The sequence below is a fragment of the Arvicanthis niloticus genome, chromosome 12 (genome assembly GCF_011762505.2).
Source record: "Arvicanthis niloticus isolate mArvNil1 chromosome 12, mArvNil1.pat.X, whole genome shotgun sequence".
NCBI classification, from domain to species: Eukaryota; Metazoa; Chordata; class Mammalia; order Rodentia; family Muridae; genus Arvicanthis; species Arvicanthis niloticus.
The window spans coordinates 25,433,663-25,445,882 of record NC_047669.1 but is presented as its reverse complement, the minus strand read 5'-3'; the positions used below and the strand labels follow the sequence as shown (position 1 = coordinate 25,445,882).

Genomic DNA, 12,220 nt, shown 5'->3' with positions numbered 1-12,220 from the left:
AAAGAAAAGAAAACCCAGGTGAGAAACACATTTGTACAAAGCCGGCACAGCACCCCACCCCTCACGGAACTGAACGGTGTTATTGCAGGAATGAAACCAATGACACACTGGCCAGTCTTTTACAGATACCTACACCTGCATCTTTCAAAATGGAAAACAATCATGTTCAAGGTGACAAAGGACCACAGTATAAACCAGAATGCCAGAGTCTAGGACTCCAGCGGGGACGGTGAGCGTTCTGAAGGGGTGAGTTTCCTTCAGAAGAAAGGGGAGGGAAATGGAGGAAACCCAGCAGGCACTGTCAAAAGGCACGGGGGGTGGGGGGGGTGGGGGGGGTGTCTGTGACCTCTGCGAGGCGCATGCTCACTTCCATTGCCACGTCCACCCCTAAGGCGCATGCTCACTTCTTCCATTGCCCCACCACCCCAAGAGTCTAGAGTGCGCACTCACAAAAGGAACAAGGTTTCCTTAGCTCCAGGTACTTAGCTTAGTAACTCAGGTCTCTGATGGTGAGCACAGCCACCTGGTTAGAGGCAAATGAGGGCAAATCTCAACTGTGGATTTTTGTGTTCTGACTTTAGGGGGGAAAGTTCTAAGGTGTTATAGACACCTCCCTATACCCTCTCACATGTAAAGATTTAAAACACACACAGAAAAAAGGTAATCCAAAAAGTGTTCTACCGCGCACGCTCAGTAATGAAACTGGCCATGAAACGATGCTCTGCCAAAACCACCCTCTTGCTACTCATGGGAGGACAGAGGGAAAGAAAGCCACGCAGACAAAACCAAGAGCCATCAAATCGCTTATCAGTGGGAGGAGATACCAGCTCAAATCAAGGCATTTTTGTGACCCTTAGTCTGGATGCTACCCGGACAATGTGAGCACCCCAAACCCTGACACAAAATGCCCTGTAGCCAAGTGAGGCCCTGTGCTCTCAGCACATTCTGGACCATCCAGAGAAGGTGGTATGGGAGGCTGCTGACCACACCCACATTACCACTTCGTTCAGAACCTCAATAGCTTCAAGAAACTCCACCTGGCTACTGCACGAGGTAGTTTAGAGACCTGCAGCCCTATCCACCACAACCAGGTTTCATGAGAGAAAACATTTAGCATGGTCTGGATGCCTGTTTTAAAGGCTTTTCTTCTTCCTTTCTTATAGGAGGAAGGTTTTTAAAAACACACATGAGGCTAGATTTGCAGTAGTGAGTGTAGAGAATCAGCTGGGACTCCTAAAGCTGTCGAGGCAGAGCCTCAGACTCATTTACCTTCCCTGGCTAGTTCCAAAACCTATGAAAAGCTTCCCCAAATTCCAACCTTTAAAGCTCACACTGCCCTTAGGAAAACAAACTACTGAGTTCCAACCCAGTGAATCTACTACACAGAAAACCAGAATGGTGGGGAGGACAGGAGTGGGCTTGTCCTAATGTTTGTGCCCTCCTCTACCGTATGCTAGGTACAGAGGTATGTTCTTCTAGGCAGAATGGAGCCCTTCACTGTGCTCACTAGGGCATAAAGTCAACAGGGCACCTCCTCCATCCCCAGCTTTATCGTCTGGGTGCATCTGCGTGTGGTGGAAAATCTCAGGAGCTTTCCAGGAGCATCACTCCTAACTCAGGAGAACGGAAACAGGGTCATTATCATACCTCAGTGGTTCTCAACAGGAGTCACATATCAAATATTTACACCACGATTCATCACAGGAGCAAAATTTTAGATATGAAGAAGCAATAAAATAATTTGGGGGGGAGGTCACCACAACATGAGGAGCTGTGTTAGAGGGTCGAAACGTTAGGGAGGCTGAGAACCACTGCTTAGGAGTGTCCCTCTGTGGCTTATCTCCCTCTTCCCAACACATTTTTGTTGTTGTTTTGTTTTGGGGGTTTTGTTTTTTTGTTTGTTTGGTTGGTTTTTTTTATTTCTATTCATTGAGGATGGTCTTCTTAAAAACAACCAAAACAGGGGAAGAAAGGACAATAATTATATAGGATTAGCCCCTGAAACGTAAGACAAAGAAAAAGGGAGATAAAATACTAATGTCAATAGGATCTGCAGGCCAACTGCAGATACCTGCCACATGGGGACAGGGGAGAGAGACATGGGTAATTTTCCAAATAACCAGGGCATACTAGTCTCCACAGGCTTCTTCCCAACGAATATCAGCTAAGGACCTGACACCAGAAGTACCAGGGAGTGGAGAGACATGGGACTCCTGCTTGGGTCCGTGAGAAATAAAAATTCTGAAGGAAAACCAAAGAAGTGGAGACAGGAGTCTTGCCAGCCCATTTCAGCTTGTGGTGGGTGTGGAGGCTCCCCATTCTTCCAGGCTAAGCAGTGGCTGAGGCCTGTGGGCCTGGAGCAGGAGGTGGGGGGACCCCATCTCCAAGTGGAAGCAGCAGCTGCTTCCATAGCGGAGGAGGAGGAACACGTGCTGTTTGGTGCTGTGAGGGGAAACCTGGGGTTCTAAGATGTTTCCCGGGAATTGGAGGCATACCAGGAGGGGCAGGGTCACATGGAACTGGGACCGACCGGATATCTGACCTGACTGGAGGACACGGGGTGGCAGCATTTGATGGTGCATCAGAGGGTTGGGCGGGGGCTGCTAATGAGGCATCATGCCAGGTTGCCCTGCTGCTCCAAGTGGGGCCGACCCGGGTTCTCTTGAGTGCCGGTGGGCTTGCTGAAGAGGCTGGCCATGATGCCGCTGTTCCGATTGTTGTCGGCCTATTTCAGTTGATTTGTGTTAAAAGTTCTGAGGGACGGTGAGCCACTGCGTTGTTCTACAGCCTTTCTCTGTGTGCCTAATGGTTTCCGGCTCTTCCGCATATCCAAGTTTGGTCTTTAATTCCTTCATCTGTGTTTCAACCAGGAGAGCTACCGGGATCTCATCTTTCTGTCATCCACAGCAGCCAGGTGCTTGCCTTGGGTACCAGCAGCTGAGGCTCACGCAGCTGTTGCGGCTGTGGTAATGTTTTCCTTCAGAAATTTCCTGTTCCACTTTCTTCTTCTTAGTATCACATTCTCTTTCTTCATACGTATCAGTGACCTCCTTTTCTGGTTTAACAGCCTCAATAACTTTGCTATCTTGCTCCTTTTCTCACTGATTAAAAAATGATTTAAAAATAGGGAATTTCCTCTGGTTAAAAAATACGGAATGTTTGATGGATGTGCACGTTATCCTCGCACAGGGGCCGTGTGAATCCTCTCTGCATCCCCATTTTAGTCGCTGTGCTGTGGAAGCACACACTCTATTTACAGTTCTCCCCAGTGCACTTTATTTTGGCTTTGAAACTTTAATAATTCCAAGGATTTGAGAGATTCCTTGAGAATCCCTCAGACTCGATTTCTTATGTCTGTTAGGAATGTCACTCGGTCCTGAAGTATCCCAGCAGATTCTTCACTGTCTCCCAGCAAGCTGCCAATCGGTCCTCCACAGCTGCTAAAATCAGATGGCTAAAGCAATTTTGCACAAGTTGTGTGTAAGGCTCGAGAAGTATTCTGCCTGTGTGCCCAGTGAGATCAAAGTGTCTACTCCTCTGCTGGCTATGGCCTCACCTCTCACCTCAACTCCCCTCATTCCCACCTCCCTTCATGTGGAAAAGGCTCTCACCCCTCAGGTTAGTCTCTGCTCTGAGACTGCTTGCAGATTGTGCTGAGACTGGCTAGAGCAGCCACGTTCCCTCCCTTCCTCCCCATCACCCTCTTACTTCCTGAATGTCCTCTCTCTCCATTCTCCTTCTAGATTCATCTCTCCTCAGTTCACTCCTTTGATAATGGGCTCACAGACTGTTCCTGTTGGAACTTTAGAATAATAGAGTGGTCCTATAAACACGCATTTCATATAAAATCTGATTCCCAGTCAGACATGGTGGCACATATTTGTAATCCCAACAATCAGGGCTGAAGCAGGAGGATCAAAAGCTAAAATTCAGCCTGGACTACACAGTATCAGGTCAGCCTTGGTCATGTGGCAAGACCCTGTCTCAAATCAATGGATGGATGGATGGATGGATGGATGACATAGTTCTACCATATAATTTACACCTAGTGCAGGTGATATGGACTTTTAGATCTCATCTGTTTGTTCATGCCTTCCATGTCTCTGGATTGTTGTTTGGCCCCTTCAACAATTAGAGGAAACAGAAAAGACCTAGTTTAGTATATTCCAATGGAAACAAAGTGGTCATTGAACATTTTGCTTCTAAACCATTTCCTCAATGAGTTTTCCTAAGGAGAAGCATAAGATATACAGTGTACTTTTGACAATATTTAAACATCTACTCAACATTGGGCACTGTGATATATAACCAGGGACATGATAATTATTAAAATAACTTGCAAAGGGACTTTTTTAAAACAGAGAGTGAAAGTTCATAGTGAAAAGTTCATTACAGACATCTAATCCCATCCACCCATTCAACAGAGAAATAAATTGTCCTGTCTAAACCTACCCAGGTAGTCTGTGGCAAAAGTAAGACAAAAGAAGGTTCTTATCTGATGCCTTCCTCCCCTGACTTAATCCAGTAGCTTGAAAGTTTCATGGATCCTTCAAAGGATAGATCACAAATTATTTTAGTTTAAGAGGCTATGTACAGGCCAGTTGTGGCAGCATATACCCGTCATCCCAGCACTGGGGTGGGAAAAGACCAAGAGTTTAAGGCTATCCTTGACTACAGTGAAAGTTAGTGACCAATCTGATCTACAGCCCTGTCTCAAGATAAATTAATTAATTAATTAATTAAAGATTAAAAACCTATACACACATCTGAACATCTTTAACAATGAACACACGAACAGAGACTCGATGGCACAGCTTCAGAAAGAAAAGCAATGATAAAATGAAACAACATAAAGGAGACAGAACAGAACTGGAGCCGTGGACGCAGAGCATAGGAGTCGGCAGATGACATCCATTTGCGCTCGTTAGCACAGCCTGGCATGTGCTACGCCACCCCCTCGGGTAATTTACATTTTTTTTAAAAGCATGTATTTCTAAATTTAGGAAGTCGGGATAATCAGGGTGGAAAAGCCCATCTGCCTGGCGCTCGCTCCAGCTGCTACAGATCCTGAAGTGAAACTGGAGTCTCTGCTCTGTGTCATCTTAGCCAGTCTGGACACAAGGACATGACAGAAGCCGAAAAGCAGCTGAGGAGCAGCGTCTCCAATATGGATTACATTTGGTGCTCGATGCGGTACCCCAACTGTGCTTAAATAAACCTGCTGCAAATGCTGAGGCACAGTTGTGTATGTCCACGGCTTTAGGTAAAGTCATTGTACAACTATACACAACTATAGACACAGAAAGACCCAGGGAAATATGATACTTGACTCTTGGAGAGAGTAAAATAATAAAGCGACCAGAAACATCGCTCAGCTGCATTTTTGTTCTTGGACAAAGTATTTACCTGAATTCTGGTTCAAACTTTTCTTCTTATATGCTGTGTCATTTTGGAAAAGGCCACTTTCCTCTCCAGGTTTTTATTATTATTATTATTATTATTATTATTATTATTATCATTATCATTATTATATGATATGAAAGAACAAAAGGCAGAGGGAAGAGGCAAGGGTTGGGCAGAAAAGAGAAACACAAGCACTGAATAATGTGCTTTTTTGGCATTTACAGCCCTGGTGCTCCAAAGACCTGGGCCAACTCCCACAAAGCAGCTACCACACCTAGACAGTACCCTGAGCAATTAGGGAGACATTTAACTAGAAACAACAACAACCACCTGGATAAAATACACTAGCAAGGCTGTCTGCCATGGACCCAGGGACCAACATAACCATGTCACTCTACCAAGGAATCCACAATGCACCCAGCAGACATGAGAAAGTACCCCACAGAAGAAAAGCAGTTTAAAAACATGGTTACTTTAAGGGCATTTACATACATAACGCTCTCTACCATGCTATTTTTGATATATTTATGTTTTTAGTGAATGCATGTTTTAAGAAGTGATTTGCAATGGCTGTTTTAGTGTTATCTTGCTCTCTTAGTGCCTTAGATGTTCTTTTCTTCTTCTTCTTCTTTTTGTGTTGTCTATTTGCCTCCAGTATGTGTCTCCAATACCTAGAACAAAGTCAAACGTAAAGCAGGCACTAAGGAAATATTTACTGAGAAAGTAAGGAGTGTTATGAAACTAGAGCAGGGACTGGAGAGATGGTTCAGTGGTATACAGTACATGCTGTTAGGTCCCGGCACCCATTTAGGGTGGCTCTCAACCACTAACTCCTGAGATTTATCAACCTCTTCTGCCTTCCATAAGCACTTGTCTCCACATGCATATACCCCCACACACACACACACACACAGCAATACACAGGATTAAATGTTTTAAATGGTTCTTTAAAAAGAAAAGGAGTCTTTTCCGATACTGGTTCTGTAGAGACAGTGGGAAATTCACTGTGTACCAGAAGTTGCAGGTCCATTTCTTCATCTAACCCAGTCACTTGGCAGAAAGGGCTTTTCTGTCCCACTTTGCATAACAGAAGGACCCAAAAGGTAAACAACACCCTGACCAAAGAAGAAAAGAGAAGATGATGTGCAACCATCTGGTCTACCTCAGAGAGCTGAGGTACAGGCTCAAAACTTCTCCAAAAGAGAGGAGAGGGGCAAAAACCAATCAAGAGGCCAAACAAGGCAGGAAGCTGAGTTACTAAGCTAGCAGCAGAGTCAAAAGCAACCCAGGGAAAGAAGAGGTACACACACAGAGGTGGGATTGGGTAGACCAGGTCCAGACAATAGGCACCAAATCCAAAGAAGGAAGGGAAGCATGCACACTTCGGAGTGAGAGCATTAGGGCCCTGGAGCTCAGAAGTTCAGCATCCGAGCCTGTGAGTGCCAAGGGTTGAGAGGTCCTCAAAGTGAGAACTGACTAGAAAGATGTCCACAGAAGCAGAACATGGCACAGAAACTACTGACAAAGATAGTGGGCATTTCCCATAACTTATCGGCCAGTCTGTCATTCTGGATTCTTTATAAAATTGTTCTTACAAGTCTAAAGAGGAAAGCCAATTTTCAACGGAAGTAAGGGAACACTGTAAAGGAGAATTCTTGAATAAGCAGGAAAATGTTTAGAATGCAGATAGCAAACAGTTCAATGCATACAGACCAAATGCATAATGGAGCTTCCACTGAGTTACCATAGCTACGAAAAGATAATTAATTTTGAGGAAACAAAAGAAAAGAGAGAGCATTAGGGGTAGTTTTGAAAGAGCTGAATAATAAACATGCCATCTAAATGTAACTAAAATTTCTTCCCAGTAGGAACAGGCAATGCTGCTTCCCACATGCCCATGTCTGACACAAGCTCCCACTCTCTCCTGCCTACTCTGGTGTACTCAGGTTCCTCTGAAGTAAGTCTCACTCAGACTCTGAAAGACTCTACTAGCTCCAACATGCTCGGGATCTAAGCAATCCAAAGTGTCCATACAATTATCTAAGTTATCTATACAATTATACACTATACAGCTATCACTTACTGTTTGTGAAATGAGTATCATTAAGGACTGGCTAAGAAAGGAGGGTGTGTAAACAGTTAAGCATATAAGTAACAGTAAACTGGCAAGGCAGAGGTACTGACACAATATATAGACAGAAGGTCCAGGGAGATGGCTTTAGGAGTGATGTGACATCCCACTGGAGCACTGGGGCATCAGCACTGCCTTCAAGTCCAAGGATAAAGAAGAAAAGGAGGAAGAGGAAGGGGAGAGGAAAAGAGGTAAGGGGGAGGGGGAGGAAGATGAAGAAGACTAATAAGAAGATGATGAAGACAAAGAATAGGAAAAATACAAAGAATATGAAGAGGAGAAGGAGGAGGAAGAAGAGGAAGGAGAGGAGGGAGAGGAAGAAGAAGAAAAAGAGGGATATGCTGACAACTAATGAAATAATGCATATGGAAGACCTGGAATCTATTACACACTCACAAATCACTCCCCCTTCTGTAAAGTTGTAAACTCAGTGAGGAAGGTAAACAAGCTCTACCTTCTTTCCTGTTATTGACCCCAAAACACACAATTTTTAACAACGCATCTTTGAATTTGACAACAAGGGTCTTCTAGCATTCCTATTTGATAACGGTTTCTGAGAAGAAACGCTCTTGTTACAGGAGCTGAATTACACAATCAGCAAATCCAAACTACTTCACAGGGATCCGTAATGTGAGGACAAGGGTGAGGGAGAATGTAGTCCCTTGAGGGGAAGGTGCAGAACCATGTAGGACTGTAGAGAGAATATCTTGTGTATTGTATGGATGCATCACCTGTCAAGTAAAAGACCTATGGCCTATGACTTAGGCAGGAAACAGAGGTAGGACATCTGGGAGGAGAAAGAATTCTGGGAGAGAAAAGGTGGGTGGGTCACCAAAGAGAGGTGACAAGATGGACACATAGTACCTGAGCACAGATAACCAGCCTTGTGGCAAAATGTATGTTAAAATAGTTGGGTCATTTTAGTTATGATCTAGTCAGGATAGATCCTAGCTACATAATCAAAGTATTTATAAATAAATATATTTTGAGTCTGAGTCTTATTTCTGGGAGCATGGGGCTGGGAGGAAGAACCAGGTTTAACTACAACATAGGACTCACTCTTACTGGATACTTCAGTTTTTCGAGTTTCCCTGTACTTAAAATTTAATGCTTTTTTTTAAAAAAAAGTCTTTCTAGGGCCAGTCACAACTCTTAGAAATATTTCCCACATTCTTCAACAGTCAGGCTCTAGAATAGAGACAAAACTGCTACAAAGGGCAGAGCTTAAAAGGCAAAATCTAATCCATTTACTGACACCTGAGCCTGCCTCTTCCCATGTTATCTTATGGACTCTCTCAGGCACTTAACTCCAGGTACTGAAATTCACCCTGCTCTGTAAGCACACCAGCCCCTTCTCTACTGGGAGATGGTGATGGGATGTCTCACGAGCTTATCTTCAGAACTAATAAACAAACACATATAAAAAAAAAAAAGTATGTGGTGGTGCATAGCATAAAGGGGATATCCAATATTTGACATCAGACTAGAAACTTTAAGACAGAAACAGAACATGTGTGTGACCCAGAGAAGTGGCAGTGATAGCAGAATTGGGGCCTCTCTGACCTGGCACTGGACGGAGGATAATGTGGCTAGCCATCCTTAGGCACATGTGCCACAGAGCCCATTTGGCTTCCGTGTTCCAAGCTGTTTACCCACATTCAGTTCATGGTGGGCACCTTGGTATCAGAGAAAGCCTGCCAAATCCAAGTATTAAAAGACAACACTCCAAGTGATCAAGAAAATAAAGAGGCTTTTCTTGAAAGAAAAAAAAAAAAACTCATCTACTGAGATCTGGTAAAGCTGTGTAGTGCAGTCTGCCGTGCAACTGCTACATGCTGGTTGCCATCTTGGAATATCGGCTTAAGCTAAAAACTAGGACAGAACTCAAGATCTGGTGCATCTGGCTAGATGAAGATGCTAGAGTCCACGGAACTGGCTGTGTGTCTAAATAAACTGTATCAAGAGGAGAGTAATATACCAATGTTTCATTCCTTTGTTAATAGATACACATAATGGAAAGCAAAGACTTTTTTCTCTCAAACAGGCCTGATCTTCCTGCTATTTCTCATGCTTGCTCCTGTATTAGTCAGGGATCTGGAGTAATACGGAACTTATAGAATACAGATGTAGATAGTTATATGATGCAGATATATAGATATAGATGACGCAGATATACAGATATAGATAGACAGACAGACAGACAGACAGACAGACAGACAGATCCATATTTATCAGAATGACTTATAGGCTGTGGTCCAGCTAGTACAATAATGGCTGTTGATGAATTAAAAGTCCAAGAATCCAGTAGTTGTTCAGTCCATGAGGCTGAGTTTTGGTCTTCAGTAAATACCAGAATCACAAAGAAGTAGGCTCTAATGCCAGTGAAGGAATGGACTTGCTAGCAAGGCAAGAGAAAGCAGGCAAAAAGCAAATGCTTCCTTCTTCCATGCTCTAATATAGGCTTATATAGGGGTGTTAGTTCATTCCAGATGTAGTCAAGTTGACAACCAAGAGTAGCAATCACACACCCCATTTCAATCTATTCTCATCCTGGATGAACAATAGGAGTCTGAGGGTTAACTAAGGTTCATCCAATCTGATCTTCTCAGGCTGACTCAAACCGGACAGCCTCTGTGAGCAAATATGTCCACCTTGCTCTTGGACAGATCAGATGAATACTCAGTCTTTAGGACTCCTTCCTCTTGCCCTGCTGTACTCAAGAAAAAAAATATTTTTAATGAGTGAAGAAAGGAGATCCTCAAGCTACTCCAGTCCAGGGGAGGAAAGGGTCAGCTCTCCTATCCACGTGAAGTTCTCTGGTTCACCATTTGCCTCTGCTACAGGATCCTGATGAGTCGCTCCTTCACCGAGAGATGGCAAGTACAACCTGTCCTATGCAGGGCTCTTTTTGCCATTGCTGCTGTTGCTATAACCTAATTGAGAGTGTGAAGGGCACATGCACGTTCCAAGCCTTGTTTTATGGTCCTAGGTCTTCATCTATGATGGTTACAAACTAAAGATCCACACCCCTCAAAAGCCAAATGTTGGAACACGATTCCCAAGGTGGTAGTATATAGAAGTAGGCTCTTTAGACATGGGCAGATAATTACTGGAACCATGATGACAAGACAAGTCTCTCCTATCACCTAGGGACACAGAAAGATGGTTGTCTCTGAAATAAGCAGCAGGAGGCATAGACTCTTCCAACACGAGGATCTCAGACTCCTCAGCCTCTCTGCTGCTGTCTAGAATCCACCATGTCTATGGTGGCACACTGTTCTCAAAATCTGAGGGTATATAAACCTTCCTCTTTGAAGTCCACACTGGTGTCAGTCCCTCACTAAATCTTCTGTGGGCTTAAGTGGGTCCTGAGGAAGGCAGCATTGCCTCATGCCCTGCCTGTTTCTAGCCACTACCCTCTGCCATTATGCTTGCTGGAAGTGGACAGCTTAGCTTGTAGAACCCAAGAGCCAACCAACTCCCCACCCTGTGGATGGAATGTGGTCAGAATAAGGATGAGTACTGAACTCCCTCCATTCAAACCACTAATGCTGTGAGTTCATCAGAATGAACTGGACCACTTCCACTTGAAGGTCTTCAAACCCTACACCTACACTTTTTTATCTTTCTCCTCCCAGAAGCCTAGAACATAATAAACTCGGGAGACTGTTGTTAATTCCAGACTCTGCTGATGACATAAGAAGCAACGGCAGTGAGTCACTATGATAAAGACCACACAGGTAGCACACAAGTCAGACTATCCGGCTTGATCTTCTTGTACCTGACATTTTAGCTATGATGGATCTGCGCTTCTCCTTCCTTACCTGATCCTAACAGCAAGTATTCTACAAGAACTTCGTTTCTGAGTCACGTAAGTCTGCAAATTATAACTTCAGCTACAGTTCTAACTATAGTGGCACATATGTTAAGTACCCAAAGCCCACATGAACTTGTGCAGTATAAACCACAGCAACATATGTAGAGTGGCTTCTCAACTGTGTTGGAAAACCAAAGAACAAACAAACTTTAGAAGCTGGTTAGAGAGACAATTCTCTTAGAAAAAGAAAACTGTAAAAGCAATCTAACACTAACTTGGCCGTAAATTTTCTATGAGCTCCCTGAGAGCTATCTTTGACTCACAAATTAAAATTCCCTATATAAAACAAACACCAGAGGCATTGAAATGCGAAGGGCTTGATGTGTAAAGATGCTACTTACAACCAAACCGATCATCTGAAGGGAAAATGTTATGCAGGGAGAAAATAAGATCACCAGCTAGGAAACCTCAGCCCCAAACAAGGAGGATATTCATGGAGAAGACGGCCATGGTAAGAATGTTGGTAGAACAGGCTAGCCCACCAGACTCCAGGGGATAGCTCTAAACACATGATCACACATACAGCCCTGGTTAAAACCAGGTGATCCACAAAACAAAACAGAGACACACGAATGTATGTAGGAGAGTCCCAGGAAAGGTGTGGCTCATGGGGGCGGAGGGAGGAGACTGATCAGAAAATATTTTATGTGTAATACGTATGTATATGAAAGTGTCAAGGAATAAATTTAACTTAAAAATATGGTGGTAGAAACAGACAGGGAGATAAACAACAAAAAGAAAGAGAATAAATTATTGCTACTTGAGAGCTAAGTCTGCCTGCTGTTCTATTTCAGCCTCTAGCTGTCTAG

General features: G+C 43.8%; 1 protein-coding gene and 1 pseudogene across 3 annotated transcripts in view; both read right to left on the bottom strand.

The window, feature by feature from the left end:
* The window catches only part of Igsf11 (immunoglobulin superfamily member 11), a 131,379-nt gene that overhangs the window by 98,645 nt on the left and 20,514 nt on the right, over positions 1-12,220 (bottom strand). The gene's annotated exons all lie outside the window — the stretch shown is intronic.
* Positions 3,145-3,244, bottom strand: LOC117718379 (U6 spliceosomal RNA; annotated as a pseudogene).